This window comes from Phodopus roborovskii, unplaced genomic scaffold, assembly GCF_943737965.1.
Source record: "Phodopus roborovskii unplaced genomic scaffold, PHOROB, whole genome shotgun sequence".
Classification (NCBI taxonomy): Eukaryota; Metazoa; Chordata; class Mammalia; order Rodentia; family Cricetidae; genus Phodopus; species Phodopus roborovskii.
This window is the reverse complement of record NW_026126447.1, coordinates 27,733,733-27,755,973: the sequence shown is the minus strand read 5'-3', so window position 1 is coordinate 27,755,973 and position 22,241 is coordinate 27,733,733.

The following is a 22,241-nucleotide window of genomic DNA, read 5'->3' as shown; positions in this document are numbered from 1 at the left end:
GTATGTGGTGTGAGTAGTCTTTCATTAAATGCCTCTGAGTTCTGGAGACCTTAGCACACACAAGGTTTCTCCAGAACCTCCAAGTTTGAAGAGAAGCAAGGCAAGGTGTAGAGATTCACACTCACACAATGGAACAGTCTCAGCAGCCATTAGGACCATCATCTGGAGGAAATGTCTTAGCTGATAAGTAAAGGTTGAGGTGGAACCCCCAGGAAGAGTCTGCGTTCCCCTGCAGGCTTTGCAAAGGACTTCGAGTTGTCAAGAATGAGCTTCTAGGGAACTTTGGCTGGAGGACACAGGCTTCAGACAGAGGCAGAGGATGAGAGGACCTGAGGAAGTGTATGAGCAAAAGCACTAAGGAAGAGAGGAAGAGGTCAGGCTTAAGGGCCATGCGGAATAGATGATCCCGTACTAAAGGATGTGATACACACAGCGCACCAGTACTCCTGTCCCCACCATGACTGGTCCTGTGCGAGCTCTGTGATGCTTCAGGCTTTGCTGGGAGGCAGATTTCTACATTTCTGCACATTTTGTGAACAGAGCACCAACTGCCTGACTTCCAGTGTCTTTCCAACGGAGTTTGTAAAGGAGCAAGGGTAGACATCTCCCTGTAAAGCAGAGGGTAGGTTGACCTACAGCCTGTTTCAAAATGCAGGTTCCTTGGCTCTGGGCTCCCCTCAGTAGTTGCTAGTATTTGTCAGACAAACAAATCAACTGGATCTACATAACCTTCAGAGGGTTTCTGTTGGGCTAGCTCCTATGGCCTGGGGCAAAAGAGTCTCACTTTGCTTGTGCCAGCAAGCTGAAAAAGCAGTGAACCCAGTAGCTGTTGAGTCCTACACTGGAAATCTCACAATGAGACAGAAGTTAGTAATGCAGCACCAGGCTGAAGCATAGAACCCATGCAACCTAGAAAGCCTCTGATGGAGGACTGCATCCAAACACTGCAGGAGCCGAGTCCCATGTGTGCAGACCACAGCTGTAGAAAACACTCAAGAATGATGAGTGAGTGGCAAGAGCGAGTCTGTCCCTCATCTACTATTTTACTCTACCCAAACTCCCTGCCTATTGGATGGTACTACTCACAATCAGGGTGCATCTTCCTCCGTGAGTCATTGAAAATACCTTAAAACCCACACCCAGATATGTGCTCCAGCCAATTGCACAGGTATCTGTATTGGTCAGTTTTCTTCCATTATAACAAATTACTTCAGGTAATCAATACAAAAAATAAAGGACTTGTTTTGGCTCTTGGTCCCAGGTCAGGTGTAGCCAGTTTTTAGAGCTCTGATTGGCTTTCACATGGTAGCAGCAAGGAATGAACGGTGGGACAAAAGCTCTCCCCTCAAAGCTAGGAAAAACAAAAGCAAAAGGAGAAAATTAGGGAGTTCCACAATTACTTTTCAGAACAACCTAAAGACCTCCCATTGGGACTCATGACCACAGCAGTGACCAGAATATTAGTGAATGTTTCCCGATCCTCAGTTCCCACTGACGAGAGCTGGCTGAGAGTGTGATGGTTGGCTTCTAGCTAAGGAATCCTGCTGAAGTTCAAGTATTGAATGACCCACAAATATACACACATTCAAAGTTTGCTCCAGTGAGAAGTGGCTGTGATGGACAGAACTTTTAGTCTCTGACCTAGCAGCTGTGGCAGAGTGTCTGTGAGCTGAGCCACCAGCAAGTGGTCTCCCAAGTGCTAAATGCCTTTCTGATTGAACTCACTTGATCCTTTCCGAAGTAGTGGACAAGTTTACTATCTGCATTGGGTCCTAAGAAATAAAACAAACAGCCTGAAGACTCACTGTTGGTTTTTGAAACCAACTGGTGGGTGTTGGCTATGGAGTTTGAACTCTGTAAGGTCAACAGCCAGGGAAGCATTTTGAACAGGAAAAGAACACAAGGAAAAAAGCCTTTCAGCAAACATCTCTGACTCTAGAGTATTCCATGGATTGGGCTGGGAGGAAATCCTGATAGGAAACTGGCTAGGAAATATTGGAAGGCAGAAGCAAGAGTCAAGATGGTTTTGAAAGATGGGCTAAATGCACCCACAAGTGGAATTTCACAAACCTAAATGTCAGGCCCCTGGACAAGACTCTACCACACCAACGGCTCCAGGAAATGGCTGGGAGACGTGACTTAGCAGTGCAGCCCTTGAGAAGGAAGCCAAAAGCTTCCAAGGAGGAGGCTGCTAGGGTGGGGGTGGTGATGGGGAGGGTGGGGGTGGAGGGTGAGTCAACAGAGGGCGTGTCTGCCAAAAGGATCCTTGCTCCTGGGCTTCAGAGGATGCCAGTATTGGGGACTGAGGGAGCAGGGTGGCTCTGCCTAGACTTCCCCAAGCCAACAGTATTCCCTTCATCCCCCACAGTTTGAATGTAGTTATGAATATTTATTGATCTCTCATGTGTCACTACTTTACACGAGCACTTTGCTATGAACCCCTCAGCAAACCTGTGGGGCTATATGGGCCTCTTTTTTCACAAATAAAAAAGCTAAGACTCAGAGAAACATGCCTAAGACCTACTAGGTAGCAAGAGGCAAAGCTGAGACTCAAATCCCGGTCTCCCATCATGATGAAGGTCATGTACCTAGGCAATACTCTAGCTTCCATGCCCTGAAGGACGCTGGTAAAATGAAACAAACTCAGCGGAAGCTCACAAAGGAAGTCAGTCAGGAGCTGAGCCACTAGTGGGATGGGGGTTGAGAGTCTAAGCATGCAAGTTGTCCACACGGAACCCACATATCACACCTGTGTGGCTCTGTGGGGACCGGAGAGTACTTAGAACCCGTCAGTGGGATATCTGTCATCTGTTTGCATGGAAAACCCCAGGTATCTTTAAGACCAAGCCCCTACCCACTGCCCCTCCCCACGCACACAATTCTTCTCTGACTTTATGGGTACCTCTGTGTACTTACAATCCTTGTGTTTCTCATCCAGCCTCTGGTTCTACCCACAAGGGCATGGGCTGTGTACTCAATGCCTCAGGGACCCGTGGGTAAGTGCCTGGGATGTTGAGTGAGGAAAACCAGAGTCCACTAGTAAATAAGAAAACAAGTCATGTTCTTCAGAGACAAAGACCATGAAGTAAACCCAGAAGAGGTGATCTGGAGGAGGCTGGGGAAACAGGGCCCAAGCACTGCAACACTCTGGGCCACAGAGCTCTTCTGATTGGTTGTGCAGCTGCTCCAGTGACAGGCCTATAGGAACCAGGGACAGGAAGACACCACTTACCTTGGGCACTCACCATTCATAATACTTTTGTTTGTTTGTTTCTTTCTTTCAAAACTGTGTTTCTCTGTAGCTTTGGAGCCTGTCCTGACTCTCCTTTTGTAGACCAGGCAGGCCTTGAACTCACAGAGATCAGCCCATCTCTGCCTCCTGAGTGCTGGGATTAAAGGCATGTGCTACCTTACCTGGCTCGTTCTGACATCTTAACGTAGGACCTACATCAGTCCTACATCCCTGGCTCGCATCCCTGGAAGTGTGCCTGCTCCACGCTTCCAGCCTACTCCTGTGTTTGGTTTTATGTTCAGGAGGACACGAAGCTCACTTGCCACCTGCCCCTCTGCCCACCTGAAGCAAGAATATGAGAAGAAGTTCAGATGGAAGCAGTGACCTGGAACCAGACTAGCCCTTAAACGTTCAGCTTCTGAACATGCTCAGCAGACTGCTGAGTGCTCTACAAACCTCAGGAATGCAATGCTTCTTATTAATTCTGTCATCCTGAACATAAAACTCTCTACCTAAAGAGGTGTTCCCAGACACAGGAGTGGGCTGAAAGCACAGGCATTGAGGAATGCAGGATTGAGAGGAAGCTGAGACCTGCAGTCTGGGGTATCAGAAGACTTCTTTTCTGGAGTATTGGGCCACCAGGAAAAGCTCAGCTAGGCTTCCTTAACTCTCTAGGAGGTCTGCTCGAATCCCCCATGCAGAGGGTCAGGGAAGGGAGTTGCTCTTCTCCGGGTCCCTCAGACTCTGAACTTCCCTTTCTCAAATAATAGCGCCCCCCCCACACACACACACACATTGGTATCTGTCCACTGGGGCATCTAGTTACCCACCAACTAAAAATTTGGGAGCCAAATTCCTCTACTGCTTACTCAAAACCTCCTTGCTACCCAGTGAATGAGGAAGGAGTACATCTGAAGAAGATACTGGCAATGGCACGAGGCCAAGCTCAAGTTCCTACCAGAGCCAAGCAGAACCCTAAGCAAACAGTCTGAGCCCTTGGAGGCTCGCAGTCCCAGGGAGCATGTCTCTAGTATCAAGCATGTGAAAGTGAGGTCTCACGGGGCATGCCTGAAATGTCACCCCGAGGGGCTTGAAGAGAGGAAGGGAAGATCTCAGTCACTCTCTCCTCGTGAAAAGTGTACCCTAACCAGCTAATTAAGCTTCTCCAGGACCTCAGAGGCTACAATCACCTTCCTGCCTCTCCCCTCTCTCTCCTGTCCCACAAGTCTGCCTCTCCCTTCAATGGTGGGAACTAGATGGGCCTTGTGTGGAAGGCTAAGGATGGGGGTGGGGGATGATCAGGTTTCCTGGACTTTATGGCTCCACACCCTGTACTCAGACCCCAATTTATGTCTTGTATAGGGAAGCTAGGAGGGGTAATTACTGACCCTGGAGCTTTGAAGGTTGGTGTGCACTGTGGCAACAGAGGTGTCAAGTGTGGTGATTAGCATTAATAATAATTCTTATTAGCAGCAGGGCTTAGTTCTTTTGAAAAGTAAAGTAGTCCTGCAGTGATTTCCCAACTTCTGAGGTTCCCTCCAGCATTAAGTTTTGTTCTTAAGAAGGGTGACAGCATGGCAGGAGGCCGTGGGACGGGGAATTGAGCCATGGGGCCTCCTGTAAAGATCATAGGCCACTTCCAGTCTCTCTCTCTCTCTCTCTCTCACACACACACACACACACACACACACACAGAGAGAGAGAGAGAGAGAGGGAGAGAGAGAGAGAGAGAGAGCTGGCAATGCTCACTGTGAATGAGACGTTTGAAGATTTCTCCAAGTACTGGACCTGGTCCTGCTCTCTCCTCTCTTCTCCCCCTATAATCCTCTACAGCAGGGTACACTGGGCCTCATGGACTCCTCCAGTGGTGTGCACTGGACACCCTGGAGGTCATGTAAGCCAGTCCATCCACTCAGGAGGCTTTGTCCACTGTGACACTGTGACACTTACTGACAGGCATCCCGTGGGTCTCTCGTGTGCTTCTGGGTGCTCCAGATATCTGTCTGTGCCCTGCAGTTGTTTCTGGGCATTGTTGTCAGTTCTCTAGCTTTGACAGAGGGAAACAGTATGTGCCTATTCTGCCATGTACCCCTGGCTGAACAAACAAGATTTCCCACCAATGCAACCATCCTCCAGAGACCTACCTGAAGGTAAGCTCACATCTCCAGAACTAGGACAGGCTAAGGATCCAGATTCTCCTGGAACTTCTACTGTTTAAATTCTGCTGTGGCTACAACTACAAATGGGAATGGCCACATCTGTGTGTGTTTTCTCCTCCTCTTAGACACTTGATCTGTAGGAACAAACCTTCCTTCGCTCATCACAGTGAAAACAGAGAGCTACACTATACGTATATTACCATCTACTCTTCTATTACACATATTCCTTCCCACAATTTTGAAGAAGACCCACACAGCACTGGCAGGCAAACCCGGAACATTGACAATCATACTGCTTGTCATAGGTAGGAAGCCAATGAGCAGTAAGTATGGTGATTTGAAAGAAAGCAGCCTCCACAGACTCAGATATTTGAATGTTTGATTCCAGTTAGTAGAACTGAGTAGGAAAGGCTGGGAGGTATGACCTAGTTAGAGAAACTGAGTCACTGTCACTATGGTGGCCCAGGCCTCTCTCTCTCTCTCTCTCTCTCTCTCTCTCTCTCTCTCTCTCTCTCTCTCTCTCTCCAGCCTGCACACCAGGACTTAAGCTCTCAGCTACTGCTCTAGCACTAGGCCTGCCTGGCAGCTGCCATACTTCCCACCATGTTGGTCGTTGATAGACACTGTGAAACTGTAAGCAAGCCCCCAATTAAATGATTTCTTTCATAAGTTTCCTTCATCATGGTGTCTCTTCATCATGGCGTCTCTTCACAGCAATAGAATGGTGACTAAGACAAGGAATGTCAGAGAACAATCTGAGTAGACAATAAGTAGTGATGGCTATAGGCACAGTGGCACCAGTGTGGGACACTTGGAGCTAGCCCCCTGTGAGGCTGGATCCATCCATGCCCTTTTCACCATTTATTGGAGCTTAAGCTAGACTGTGTTTGGGGTTTTTTAACTTGACCTTACTGGAAATAACAATACCTTTTATTACATTCATATCCACTGAGTCCCACAAAGGATTAAATGCTAACACTTTTCAATGGTCTTACTCTCTGATATATTAGTTATTACTGCAGGCAAGCTAATCCTTCAATATTGCTTCCTCGGTGAAGCAAAGAAGTAAAATCCACCCATTTTAGAGCTAGTCTAACTGAGGCTCTGAGAAGCACGGAGACCTGAGTCCCAAAGCTATTACAGAATGGCAGAACCTACACTAGAGTCTGCATGGCATTGTATTTATTCATACTAACAAGTCATGGCTACATGCACTGAAAACAAGGCAGTTTGGCTAGTTGGCCTCCTGAGATTCCCTCCACTTCCCACTGTGGGTAGCAAAATCCTTCTAAGGAACACATCTGATTGGGGAGGTCCTTCTGAATGCTGTGAATATATGTTTTTTTATTGGTTGATGAATAAAGCTGTCTTAGTCAATGGACAGTCAGGAAGTATAGGTGGGGCTTCCAGACTAGGAGAATTCTGGGAGAGGGACACAGACAGTGGGGCTCGGGGCAGAGGCCATGTAGCTGCCAAGGAAGAAAGGTCTGGGCATTACCGGTAAGCCAAGACCACGTGGAGATACACAGATTAATAGAAATGGGTTAATAATTAAGAGAGAGCTAGCTAATAAGAATCCTGAGCCATCAGCCAAACAATTTATAATTAATATAAGTCTCTGTGTGTTTATTTGGGACTAAATGGCAATGAGACCAGGTGGGACAGAAAATTCCCATTACACACATTATGTCTTTTTTCCTACTGCTGTGACAAAATAAATGCCAGGCAAGAACAAACTTAAAGCAAGAAGAGTTCGTTTTGGCTCATGGAGGGAGTGCACAGTCCATCATGGTGGGAAAGTATGGTGGCAGTAGCATTAGACAGCTGGTGGCACTGTATCTCCAGGAAGGACAGAGAGAATTGGGGCTTCAGCTTGCTTTCTCCTTTGTATTTTGCCTAGGACTCAGTCCAGGGAGTGGTACAGTCACCTTAGTTAACCCAGCCTAGAAACTCCACCACAAACACCACCAGAGGTTTGTCTCTTATTACACCCACCCCAGATCCCAACTTGCTTCTAAGGAGGCTAGTGTGTATCACCTTTACAGCTTCACACAGTGGCCTCTCAGGACCTCTTTGCTGGGAATCTAATCCTGCCACACACTGCTTGGCCTCAGCAGCCTCTAGAAACCTTGATGCAAGTTTCTATGGTATTGGAATACTTGATGTGGTAGTCTGAATAAAAACAGGTCCTATAAGCTCATATATTTGAATGCTTAGTCATCAGGGAGTAGAGTGGCCCTACTTGGGAAGGATTAGGAGGTGTGACCTTGTTGGAGTAGGTGTGGCATTGTTAGTGGAACTGTGTCACTAGGGGTGGGTTTTAAGGTTTCAAAAGCTCAAGCCAGGCCCAGTGTTTCTCTCTCTTTCTTCCTGCTGCCTGCAGGTCCTGATGTAGAACTCTGAGCTACTCTCCAGCACCATATCTGCCTGCATACCACCATGCTCCTCACCACAATGATAATGGACTAAACCCCTGAAACTGTAAGCAAGCCCTAGTTAAATGCTTTATTTAATAAGAGTTGCCATGGTCTTGGTGTTTATGCACAACAAAAGAAAACTGACTAAGACACTTGGGAAAGAAGACTCCCAGGAGAGGGAAAAACCATAACACGATGTTGCAAAATCATTGGCAAAGATTTAGATAGACCATAGGCAGTTGGAAATGATTTTTGTAAAGCCATACAAAACCAGTCTTAAATCTGGACCAGCTGCTAATTGACATTTTGGACATGTCTCTACATTACTTATTTCTCTATGTAATCATCTGTGACGTAAAGTTAATACCATCTTTGAAAATGTATGTGCTTGTGTTGTGTATACACGTGTGTGTGTGCATATGTGTGTATAGGGTTTATGTATGTGTGATGGGGTTGTCCTTCTGTGTATATGTTTCTGTTTTTAGTTGATGAATAAAACACTCTGTGGCTAGTGACCAGGCAGAAAAGATAGATGGTACTACCAGAGGAGGAGAATTCTGAGAAGTATAAGCAGAGAAGGGCCATCATGTAGACCCTGGGAAGAGAGGACATGCAAGGTGTTCTCCAGTAAGACAAGACCACATGAAAATATGTAGATTAATAGAAACTGGTTAATAATTAAGATAGAGCTGGCCAATATGAAGCCCAAGCCACCAGCCAAAAGCTTCATAATTAACATGAGTCTTGTGTGTTTATTTGGAGCTTTCAAGGGCAGCAGGACCTGTTGAGCCAAGAATCTCATGTAACATATGTGTCTGTTTTGTGTGTGTATTTGTTCTGTGTGTATGTTTGAGTATGTGTGAATTTGTATATATTTCCAGTGTCTGTGTGTGTTTGTGGTATGCATATGTATATGTACATATATGTATATGTGAATGTGTTATGTGCATGTATGTACGTGTTTGTGTGTGAGAGAGTGTGTGTGTGCTTATGTGCAAACATCTAAGGGAGCCTGGCATATGGTAATTTCCCAGCAAAAAAATTTTCCCCTTTCTTCTTTTTTGCCTCATAGTAATAATCATGTTTTGTTCTCCAATGGAAATCCAGAAGGAAAGAGCTGTATGGCCCAAAGCTATAATCACTGTACCTCCCAATAGAACCCACTTCCTCCTCAGCCATAATGGTCCTTCCCGCCTCTGCTGTTCTAATTACTTCTCATCCTTCATCCAAGTCTCACCACCCCCCACTTTGTCTACAGAATATATTCTTGGATGATTTATTTGCACCTAGATTTGGCCTGAAAGAATGTCTAACAGCATCCTTTCTCCAGAGAGTATTGTCTTTTCCAGCACAGAAGATGGAAGGAAGCCAAAAAGGGGAGGCTAGGGTCTTGAGGATAGACGAGAATACAGAAATTTTAAGAGACTTATTGTTTCAAGGGCTTTCCCCAAGAAATATATTAATAGCCACAGGAAAAGACTAGAGCATGCCAGACATTATATTTACCAGTCACTACACTGAGGTTCTCTATTTTTACCATCCTGCCCTCACATACTTCTTTCTCCTAAGGTCAAGATGCTCAGCACAAGAGCCTTTTGACTTAACATGACTCAGTTCATGTGTTTGAGCAATGCCAACACTGGGTGTTGTAGGGCAGACACCTAAAATGCTTCTTAGGGGACAGTCAGGGAACCCTTACCCACTTTAAAATTATTTATGTGTTTATTTTTGGTTTCTTAAGATCTTGCCACATACCAGAGCCATGTTTGAACTCTGTGTAGCCCAGGCTTAACTTGAACTTATGACAATCCTCCTCCCTCAGCCTCCCAAGTACCAAGATACTTGTGTGTGCCACCAGGCCCGTGTTTGTTTCCTTGTTTGTTTGTATGGCAATTGGTCCTGAACCTTGCAAGGTTAAGCAAGTGTTCTACCTCCCTGGGCCTAAGATTCTCCTTTAATGTGGTATTTGTCTCCTTCCTCTGCTCCCATAACTATCTCTACTGCTGCCACAATTACTTTTAAGTCTTTCTTCCTTTTTAAAACACCTGTACATCAGGGACTGGAGAGACAGCTCAGTGGCAGAGTACACTGGCTGCTCTTGCAGAAGACCTGGGTTCAAGTCCCAGTACACATGGCAGCTCACAACCACCCTTAATTCCAGTTCCTGGAGATTTGATACCATTTTCTGGCTCTGTGGGAAAACACATATATGGTGCACACACATGCAGGCAAATCATGCATATACACATACATGCAGAAATAAAAAATAATTTTTAAAGAATTTAACATAAAACTCTATAAATCAGTGTGACCAAGTTATCAGTTTGTCTGGTCTTGGCACAGGGACTACTGCCTATTGAGAACCTGCTCAGTATCTAGTGCACTGGGCAGTAACAGTATCAATAAGATGGGGGGGGGGGGACTTTTACGGCATGTCTCTCAGCTGCTGATCTTCAGATATTCACTGAATACTAAGCCCCTCAATTGCTCTAGCTAGTAGAGTCTATGTGATGTCATTTCACTGTCCTATGGACCTGTGGCTTTTTCAGCTTTTCCTTGCTACACCCTAGAACAATATCTGCCCATGAAATTAACTCGTTTTTATGAGAACTGCTGTGTTTATATTGAGAAGCATCATGAGTCTGTGCAAAAGGTTTTAAAAGTACGTGTCTGTCCAATTTTTAAGTAGAGATTTCTATCTAGAGACAGGTTTGGTGTGGTCAGTGAGTAATAAAATCCTTCAGGAGCCCACCCTGCCTTGTTCTTTCCAGCGCCTGCTAACCTCTAGCAGTTGTGGCATTTTAAACAATTTCACATATATGGGTATCTGGGCCACCTAATCCAATTCTATTAGGACCTTAGACATTCCTAGTTAGTAAGGATCTTCCATTAACATAGTTGAAACAGCAACCTCTGGGCCTGAAAATGACACTCAGTGGTACAGTGCTTGCCTAAGGTGTGCAAGGAGCTGAGTTAAATGAACAGCACTTCCCCAAAATATAACTAACTAAAATATAAATAAATAATATTTTATAACTAAGTAGAAAACATTTGTAGCTTCCACTAATGGGTTGTGTTCTTTCTAACAAGGGATACAGAAAGCCAAACCCAGACTCACATAGCTAGTTGAAGAATGTTTACAGCCTCTCCTCTTGCCCTCCTCTTCTAGAAGTTCCTACGGTTTTGCCCAGGGAAATATGATTTGGGGATCTTGGCCACTATCCTCTAAGTCTGTTCCACTTCACTTCCTTTGAAAAGTGTCTGATCTGAACAGTAGTGTAGAACTAACCCTCTACCCTCTTGCTTCTTGAGTAAATCCCTAACTATCTGATCAGTGATTGTGTGTGTGTGTGTGTGTGTGTGTATGTGTTGCCACTTTAAGCACCATACACAGATTCACCAGGTGGATACAGAATGAAGATAGTCGAAACCACGGGAAGTAAAGACAATTATTTTTTATTTAACCTGGGGTTAAATAGAATCTATCTAAAATTTATATCCACCGGAAAACTCAGAATATTACATAAATAGCTATTCCAGATGTAGGTTAAGGCTCTCTAGTATGAGGGAACTGATCCATCTTGCAAGTAAGAAAACAGAGGCAACTAATGCAGAGGAGAGATAATATGAAGACTCGGAGTGTCGCCCTTTCTCAGTGATAAAACGAAATGCCTGAAAAAAGCAACTTGAAGAAAGGATTTCTTTTGGTCATTTTGAGAAAAGATATGGTCCATCAGGGTGGGGAAGATACAGCACAAGAGTGTGAGGTGTCTAGTTGTGCCATCTGTAGCAAGGAAGCAGAGTAACAAATGCTTGTACTTAGTTCCAGGCCCCTCGTCCGTGGGGTTGTACCATGGAAGAGTGGGTCTTCCTTCCTCAGTCACACTTTTCTGGGGACACCCAGAGAGACACGCTGGTGACCCAAAATCCAGTCAAGCTGAAGGTGAAGGCAATACTACATAACAGGGGCAGAAATTAGAGTGTGCAGAACATTGCTGGGAAGAAGGACAACGTCTCCCTTGTGGCCTTCAGAGAGGACGTGGCTGCTTACCCCTTGACTTCAGACTTTTAGTCTCCAGAACTGTGAGAATACATTCCATGATTGTAAGTCTTCTGGCTAGTGGCAACTTGTTATAACCTCTCGTAGGTCAGCACAAGAATAGCACATCCTTATTCTTCCTCGTTTACACTCATCCTGAAAGGATGCTGTGAGGTGACTAAGACTTCAAGAAAATGATTGTACTACTCACTGGTTGTATGATTTACTACTCACCAGTAGTAGGTGACCTAGGTTCTCAGATCCTCAGTTTGATCAACAGAAGAAAAAAACAGAAACACAAATACGTGTCACATAGGATCTGTTCAGTGACCAGGAGTGGTAAGGAGCAGGGAATTCTACAAACTTCTCAGATACCAGTTACTTTATGCTTGGTCATTCCATGCCCACCTCCTATCATTGCTGAGCAAGTTTTCTAGAAAATTCTATTTTGTTTCCCTATACATTCTCTATTAATTCTATGATTTTAGTGTTTTCCTAATTAGCTCTTTAACCCTGTACTTTTTTTTTAATTTTGTTTTCCAGCTCATCTTGGTTCTATTTTGCAAATCTTTTTCTAAACTCCTTAGTTATATATTTAGTTGCTTACCTCCCATGCATTCTAATTTTTAGGTGTAAACACAGAGGTTATGAATTGACTTTTGACTATGACAATAACAATGGCTGTATTCTGTTTTCATAACAGGTACTTTCACTTTCAGTTTATTAAATGGCTTATAATTGAACTTTTTTTTATATTTTTCTTTTCAGAGTTACTATTAGTGTACTACCTCACATTGCACCTTGGTCCGACTGATCTGGGAACTTGTTACCATTACTCAGAAACCATAAAAATTAAAATTTTCAATAAACAGCTTTCTCTATGGCATCTTTTTAAGTAAAGTAGTAAAGTGTGTTATGGTTGATTATATATATACACATACATACATACATACATACATACATACATACATATTCACTCACATATTTCTTATGAAAGGAGCAATCCCAGAATGTCAGCAGCTTTTGGGCCTCAGGTATTTTTTAAATGGTTACACTACGAAAATATCTGAATGTATCTCACACTCAGAAATTAAAGAAAAAAAATACTAAAATTCTACTCATACCCTTGTTATCAGCAGTGCCCAACGGCACTGACCTTGGCTTTTGAATTACGTTCCCAGGATCCCAGAGTAAGCGCCAGTCATTTGTAAGGTTGAAATCAAAGCCCACCTCTCTGTGAAGTCTTCACACACTCCCCTTTTCATACTACGTGCTTTGCCCACTGTCTAGAGTTCGGCTCTGGCTAACAAGCCACACAGTGAACTTCTTCTGAGCTAAGACCGTGTCTCACACTTCCTTCTGTGCCTTCAGATCATCCCTGGCTTTCCCCTTCTTTAATCACATAACAACAAGCAGCAAGCCCAGTGAGTGTTTGATGCCACGTTTTTACAGGGCACCTATGAAAGTGTGCTCTGAAATATTAGGTCAGGAGTGTAAAGCTGGAAAGGGGCACAGTCAAAGTAAACTTTCAAAGCTTAAAGTCAATGCCTGAGTTGCATGATATGAATATCCCCACATTTAAGAAATACATATTTGGACCACAGGAAGCAGTGAAATTAAATAAATAAATAAATAAGTAAATAAGTAAATAAATAAATAAAGTCAAGCTGACATGCCTGCCCACTACAGCTCCCACAGCTCATGTTCTGACAAGTGTGGCAGTTGTATGATTTACTTTTTTGCATTGCTGTGGCAACGGCAACCTAAGGAAGGAATAATTTCTTCTGGCTCTCAGTAGAAGAAGGGATTCAGTCCATCACAGCAGGGAAGGCATAGCAGCAGAAACACCAGGCAGATAGTCACACCACTCAGGATTCAGAGAGCAGGCAGGAAGCGGAGCCCAGGCTATCAGCCCTCAAGCTTCACATTTGCGACTACTACTCCAGCAAGACTGACTCCTCAGGGCTCCATGACCTTTCCAAACAGCACCACCAGCTGGAACCCAAGTGCTCCCACACAGGAACCAGTAAGGGACATTTCTCTTTAAATCCCAGTGGTGGTGATGGCAATGGGCTCCAAGAGAATCAATTTGAAGAATAACCAGAGCACAGGTAAGGCAGTTGCCAGCTCAGCACACCAGCTGTGTGCGTTCACTCATGTGCATAGCAGACCTGTGCAGAAGACAAGCAAGACCATTATGTGCATTTTGGAAAATAGGTGCTTAGGGTTCAAGAAAGAGTAATCTTTCCAAGGTCATAAAACTAGCAGACAGTTGAAGCAGAAGCAAGCCAGGATCTCCAGCGTCCTGTCTATATCCTCTTTAGATTGTTCTTTAGGCTATAGTGACCCCAAATCCACTTAGGAACTCTAGATGTAAGTCTCTGCATTTCATCACCAACTTGAATGACCAGATTGCCACCCATGGAATTCCCTTTGGATCAACATGTGCTTGGAGACGCTAGAGAATAAACACACAATCCCTGCCCTCAAGAAGCCCACAGACTTGTCATGCGGTAACTGCAACACTCAAGACAAGTCATATCTGCTGTGAGTGCTATGACAGAACTGAGGTAATTAATAAAGATATTAAGCAACATTTGTTGAGCATTTACTATGTACCAGGTTTTGTCCTAAACACTTAGATATGCATTGAGTAGCATGATACACCACACTGCTTAGCTCATGGCCAGGGTTTAAGCACTGGCAGACATTTTGACTATATTCTTAAAAATAAAATCGGGGCTTCTCACTCACAGGAAAAGGAAAGAGCGCTTTACACTGAAATTACCTAGAATAATGTTGAGAAGAAGCAGATGATCTCATGAGAAATGAGCTCTGAGGGAGAAATGTTGATAAAATAAGTATGTACAGCCTGGTGTGTTTGTGTGTGTGTGTGTGTGTGTGTGTGTGTGTGTGTGTGTGTGTGTGTGTGTGTTTGTGGAGGGGTGATATTTTTCTAGCATCATGGGAATGCTGGCAAAGACTTGGGGCAGGAGCAGCACTGAGGTGAGGGAGAGGTATGGAGAGTAGACATTATGTTAGGACAGCCAGAGACTGCCTACAAAATCTTGGCCTGCAGCTAGACAGCCCAGAAAGGCTGAGCCCTCCCCAAAGCCTTGACCTGGCTCCAAGGGAGGCCCAGATGGCCAAGGCTATTATTTGTTTGTAGGTTACATTTTTTTCCTGAACAGATTCCAAACCCTAGTTTCCAAAGAAAAGAGAAAACAGACTTATTGGGCCAAAGGCTTTCCCTGAGAAATGTCCTTGTGGCTATGTGCCTGCACAGGATTCCCCCCATAGCCCAGACCAGCAGTCGGCAGGCGGGAGCCTTCCTCAAACCCTCCAATAAGTCAGGGATTAGAAGTCATTCCCTGGGAGACTTCAGGCAGAGTCATGTGCCCAGCAACTCTGCCCCAGTATTTAAGCCCGCCCAGCTTTGGCATGCATCCTGGTGACGTCTCAGTGCCTCACAGGCCCGCCCTCCCCTTTCCTGTTTGGCATGGCCCTGTGCTTCCTGCCAGGCCACATCTCCTCTGAGTGTTCCCTAAGAGTGGTGTTCCCAACCCTTGACCCCAAATCCAGGGTAGGTTGTGGCTTTGACTTCGGTGCTGGACAGAGCCATGACTCTGCAGGCAGCCAATCTGATGCCCTGTAAGGGCAGCACTGCCTGTCTACTCTCATGCTCAAGCACCCCTGCACACCCCTGCACACCCCTGCACACCCCCTATCTATGAGCCAGGCCCAAGGGTGGGAGGAGAGGAACAATCCACCTGCGTGCAGATGATAAAAAGACCTAGGGGTATTATCTGTTGCAAACTTGAAACGTTACACAAAATTCAATGGGTCAGGTTTTGTTTTGTTTTAATCACACACAGGGAACTCTGCAGTGCCGCAGGAAGTGGGGGCTGGGGAAAGGATATTTCTCTCCTGACATGTGGTTAGGGAAGAACAAGGGCTTCTAAGTCAGAGGCCTCTGTTCAAATCCCTGCTCTGCTGGCTACTGTCTCCTGTGTAACCTTGGGTGAAATGCCTAACCTCTCTGACCACTGCAAACTCAGGTGTTCATGGTAAGGTCTCAGCAGGAGGGCAAGCATTTGGTGTATATTACCGACATGAGGGGTGAACTCAACACCGTCCAATACTTCCCACGCCACCCCTTCCTCCCTTCCTCTGAAGGCAGCCGTGCTGGAGCACACTGGTTTGTTTTAGTTCACAGGCTGTTTGTCACATGTGAAGCTGAGTCACCCTGAGTTCCTCCTGCCTCGAGGCTGTGCTCTCCTGCGAAGGATCTGGGGATGTGCCAGCCCCAGGTTCTGAGTGGACACACTGTTCCAGGAACCCCGCAAAGGCTGACAGGGGATGTGAGATGGCTCACACAGGCCTGGGCTTCTTAGTCCTAGGGCATTTCCAATGAGGGTACAGATTCGTGAGCCTCTGGACTGCTGGGAAGAGCATGAGTGTTCATGAGAAGCAGCATGTGTGGCACCCTGGTGGCACCCAGAGAGACCCCAGTGGTCTTCTAGAGGAGAAGATAGACTAATGACCAAGAGACAAAAAACATTACTGCCATACCCTTCTCTTAGTGCCTTGTCTACTCTTTTGGAAGGGCAGAGTTATAGCCGCTTCCAGATGAACAGTAGAATCGTTAGTAAAGTGACACCATTTCCTGAAGTCACACCAGTTAGTTGTGGTCTGGTGTGGCCTTGTCACCTGTACTCCTGTGGCTCACATAAGAAACAGGTGTGACCTAGTGGCTGGAGTGCAACCCAGGGAAGGAGGTGGGGTACAAGTGGGCCTCTGCCTCACAGACAAAGCATCAGAATCCAGGCAGGACCGGGGGACACGAGAAAGAGGGGCAGACCTCAAGCCTCAGAAGGAGCACACAGCACCGCCTGGTAAACCTAGAAGTGGCCTGCCAGTTAGTCAACCCCCTCCAGTAGCCCTGCTCCCCCATTAGTGCGCTACCAAAACTCCATATTAAAACACAATTGTCCCTTGCTGTGGTGCTGCATGGTGAAGATTCCAGCACTTAGGAGATAGTGGCAGAAGCAGCTCAAGTTTGAGGCCAGCCTGGGCTATATAATGATATACACAGGAAGAAGGAAGGAAAGGGGTGTGTGTGTGTGTGTGTGTTAGTATTCAGGCATCTGTATTAGTGTGTTAGTATTCAGGCCCTTTTAAAAGGGCCCTCCCCACCTCCCATCCCCTCCCTTCTCTTTCTCTTTCTCCCCCCCCCTTTCCTCCCTCCTGCTCCCACCCCTGGAAGCTGGTCTCCCTCCCCCCCCTTTTTATGATCCCTTTCCCTAATAAAAAACCCTCTGCATGAATCCTGTCACGTGGTGTCTTTCTCCCGATGTGTTTCTTAAATTACAACAGGGGGGAGGAAGAGGAGGGGAAGGGAAAAGAAAGGAAGAGGTGAAGCAAGCAAAATGGGGAGGGACACAGACCCAAGATTGATTAACCAGTTAAAATGATGATCAGTTAAGTTAGATGTGGACGACAGAGGCAGGAAAGTCAAGAGTTCAAGGTCATCCTTGGCTATAATTGAGTTTGAAGCCAGTCTGGGCTATAGGGGACTCTGTCGGAGAAAAATACACACTCTGGCCTATACAATAAGTTCCTGTGTTAGTCTACACTACAGATTGAGACGCTGTTTCAAAACCAAGTCAAAAAGAGAAGGACAAAGGGAAGGAGGAAGAAATGGGGGAGACTGCAACCCTCTCAGGCTCTAGTCCACTTTGTCAATCCACAGTAAATAGTTAGGCCTACCTCCGTCATATCTTCTTCTGGATGCTGTTTGAGACAGGGTCTCACGATGTAGCCCAGTCTGACCTTGAACTCCCTTCCCCTTTCCTCAGCTTAGTGTGCTCAGACTCTAGGTGTAAGCATTAGGCTTCTTACAAAAACCCCAGGTTATATGTTCTCCTTCTTCCATGTTCTAGCTTGAAGTCTCCCACCAATTCTAAAGGAAGGTGTGAAACTGCTGCTCTGTAAATAGTTCTGGAGAGTTCCACACAGGACCCTTATACAAATGGATTAAGCAGACAAAGCTGAATGACTTACAAGCCAGGAATAGCACATGTGCACTAATAGCACATCTGGTCATGATTGGTGTAGAACCTGAAAAACAGGAGTTCTCATGGTCATTGCTTTAGGGATGGGGAAAGGGCTAGAGTCCCAGAGAGACCGGCAAAGTGGGGAGAAATCTGCTTCGGGAGCTTCTTCCGTGTTCCAGGAGAGTAGAGAGGCTCAGAGCAGAGAAGCAGCTCATGGAAGCCTGCCTAGCTTTGCAGGGGTGTTCAGAGAGCGAGAACCCAGGCTCTTCTGGCTTTATACTGCCAGTCTGCCCTTTGGGGCATATGTATCCTCCCTCAAAGGCAAGAGGTGGCAAGCCTCTGGAGCCCAGACCCCTGACCAAGCCCCACACTTGTTATAGCGTAATAATATTGGCATGCTGTAGTCAGAGACACATGAATTTCCACAGTGTTCCCTTGATTGGGTGGAACCTTTCAGATGTCACACCTCACTCAGGTTTTCGTGGGATTCTTCTTAAAATTTTGTATTTCTTTCTAAAAGTACAGTTATTTTTGGGGGGTGGGGAATGGCATGTGTGCCATAGTGCATTTGTGGATACCAGAGGACAACTTTAGGAGTTGGCTCTTGTAGAGAGCTGCGAAGTGCTGCGCCTTAAAGATGGCACTGGCTTCTGCCTTTCACCTTCCCGATGGTGAGCGCTCTCTGTCATAAACAAGTCCTTATTTGGCTAAGCCTGTTCAGCTTGCTTGCCTATCTGCAGCCTATCTGCTCACTAGGGTTGATCAGCGCAAGGGGATTTAAGCCTATGCAGGCGTTTCCCAGGAGTTAGAAGAAGCTTGTTCAAGGATCCTGATTAAACTACTAGAAGAAGATCTCCCCTGAGTTGCATCTTCCTTGCTGGTCGAGGTTGGGGGCCTAGGTCAATAGGCTTGGTGTCAAGCACCTTTACCACAGGCTCTCTTCTTCCTCCATTGGGGGCCTAGGTCAATAGGCTTGGTGTCAAGCACCTTTACCTGCTGAGCCCTCTCCTGGCCTAGGTTTTTTTTTTTTTGTTTGTTTGTTTGTTTTTTTTGTTTTGTTTTGTTTTTGGTTAGGAGTAAAGGATACTCTGGGAATATCTTATATGACTAGTGCCAGTAGCTATTCTGGAAGACTAACAATTAGTTGACTTGTCTCCCTAAGCCTATAGTAGCGACTCCAGGTATCCAGAGCAGGACCTCTGTGTTACACTGACACTTTCCAGATTATGGTGGAAAAAGTGTTTGTGATTGCTTCTACCCCTGGCTATGTAGTCACTCCAGCCATCCTGCTGTTATTCCTGTCTCATGCCTAGTGTGTCCCCACATCACAGCCTTTACATTCACTGTCCCATCTACTTCAAATGCACTTCTTCCCGATCTTCAACCCAACCTCACCACAACTGCTCTCAGGGCTCTCTGTACACGCCACTTCCTCAACGAGCCTGTCCTGAGCTCATCATGCAAACGAATGGCCCCTCATGCTACCCATATGGTCACACATAGTCTTTCTGATGATATGAATTACTATGTGAACCGATGTATTATCTTCTGTGCTTCTCCTCCAGGAGAGAATGAACTCCACAAAAGAAGACATTTCATCAGTCTGCTTCCCTGCTAAACCCTGCTTGCAGTGACTATAACCACTTCTGTTAATAAATAAATGAAGAATGAAGAAGACTTACCTTATTCTACCTCTTATTTACAAAATCAAGCCTTTCTGGAGAAGGATTACAAGGATGAATGCTTGGAGCAGGGAGACCTGTGGTCACTGAGGAACGCTTAATCTCAAAAGCCAGCAATAATTCTCTATGGCTTCAATAAAGGACAGCTACCCTTAAGAAGATAGAGACTGGGTAAAAACTTAAATTAAAATAAAAAATCTGGCTGTGTGCAGTGGCCCACTCTAGAGGCTGATGCCAAAAGGAGTCAAGTTTTGAGGATACCATGAGTTACACTGGTCTGAGGTTAGCCAGAGCTATAGGGTAAGACCCGATTTCCACAACACAAACTATGAAAAAGTAAAATCAAATAATATGCCAGGGAGGAGTGTGTGAAAGGGTGTCGCATATATGATGGGGGGTATGTGGGAGTATGTGATATCTGTGGTGTGGTGTGTGCGCTATGTGGTATGTGTGGAATGTGGTATATAGGGATGTGTGAGGGTGGTATATGTGTGTGGTTGGAAGGTGTGGGATGTGGAGGGTTTGGAGTGTGTGTAGTAGGGGAAGGTGTGATGGGTGTGGAGTTGGGGGAATTGTGTGTATGTTTAGATACCTACAGATGTCATAGGCAATTAAGAGAGATTTGTTAACAACTTTTAAAGTGTTAGCAAGCTTGAGGGAGGGCCTCACACAAGCAAGACAATCCATCCTCTTCACTTGGATATAGACTCAGAAAGAGTTTTGTGATGAATCCAGCCGACCAAGAAACCTATGGAGGAGGAAGAAGAGAAGGTATTCCAAGCAATGGAGCAATCTATGCAAAGTCATGCAATGATGACAAATTCTGGAACACAGAAGTGACAGAATCAGACTCCTGTGTGGTGTGTTCCCTCTGAGAGTAAGGCATAATAGTGACCAGGTGATAGGTAGAGAGCTGTTGTGGTAAAGACCACCTCAGGTGCTGTTAGGCAAACCCAAGTTCAAGAACCAATGGTGTCACCAATGCTGTCCTCTGTGGCTTCACCCCCTAAAAAGCAAAGGGCTGGAAGGGAGATGGCAAGAAACACCCTCTCCCTCGGGATACCCTCGGCAAAGATGGAGGCTTCTATTTAAAGAGAAAACACCGAAACTGCTGTATCTTTGCTTCAGCTTGCTTGAACCACATTTATTTGGAATTTGAAACTCATTAAGAGAGGCTGTGAAGTGTTTACCCAGGGTAACTTGGGCTATCAAGAGACTGAGAAAGCTTGGCTGAAGTGACCTTGAAATCCTTCGGAACCTTCAGTGTGCCAGAGGTCTGCAACCCAGGAAGGACAAGGAGATGCTGTGAGACTTGGAAATTGCGGCTGGTTCCCAACTCCAGCTCAGACTTTGCTGTTCAGTTCCTGTGCAGGTTAAAGTCCTGGGGTGTCTGGGGTGTCCAATGCTTCCTTCATAACACATTGGTATCACAGGCTTGTGGACTTATTCCAAATAAGCAGGCACTTGGCACATAATGAATCCCAGCCAAGTACAAAGCTGCGCACAAAGCTTGTCAAGGCTTCCCTCAGTAGCCTATTCCTTGATGATAATAAGATCCTCCTGAATTCTTCCCGTGGGCTGCCCCTCCCCCTCACCATCAGGTCTCATTTATAAGGAGATATCATGTGGGTTTGGGCCTCAGAATACAGCTTCAATGAATTTTGGGAATTTAAGGTATGTGTTTGGAACTGTTCTAAGGTTAAAAATCTTTTAAAAAAAAAAAAAAAAAAAAAAAAAAAAGAATTAAAGCTTTTTAAAATTACCCTGAAAATCTCCTCCACTGTGTTTTGATGTCCATCCATTCTGCTTTCCCAAGCCCGGCTTTCTGAATCTAACTGAAAAGTTAGGATGCAAAAGCCGAGCTTGAAATGACCAGAACACGTAAGCAGCAAACACTGAGCGGTGTGTGTCTGTTTGCAATGCCAGACAATCTGCAGTGTACATTTCCTAGCACTGGCCACAATAATTAGAACAGGACTCCAGAGAGGGAGGAAAGGAAAGGAGAGAACTCTGGCCCTTTGGTGTACAATGTAGGCTGTTCGGGAAATAACGGTGTGACAAATACAGTGTTCTCCCTTAGTTCTGGGACCCACAGTGAGGGTAATCTTTGAGGCAGTTAGTATGAAAGGCTTGCACCTGAGCATGAACCAGTTCAGCCTATTTCATAGGAGTTGGCCAGGCACAACAGTAAAGAGCTCAGGTCTGGGCAACTCTGCTAGACCAAGTGCACCTTCCAGGGCCATTCTACATACAGGCAGAGACTAGCAGCACACCACTGAGAACCTACTGTGCCCAAGGTGCCTTATGTAGTTCATCTCACAGTCTGAGGCTCACTGAAACCCGTAGAAGAAGAAAGAAGCCCCTGTGTTTGCTGAGGAGATGACCCCAAATTGTGCCACTGCTGGCTGCACCCCTATCTCCTTCCTCAGCTCCTCAAGGCCTGTGGGCACAGGGTCATCCTACTTTATACCTGCTTGCCTTTACACAAGTCACTTAACCTCTCCATGCCTCTATGTCCCCTAGTGAAACAGAATGTTAGTAAGCCCTCTCTCATAGTGCAGTTGTAGAATTAAATGTACTGGTTAGTGGAAAGAGTTAAGGCAGTGCTGGCCAATGGTTTCCATTCTGTGCACACAGCTTGTGAACCCTGCCAGAT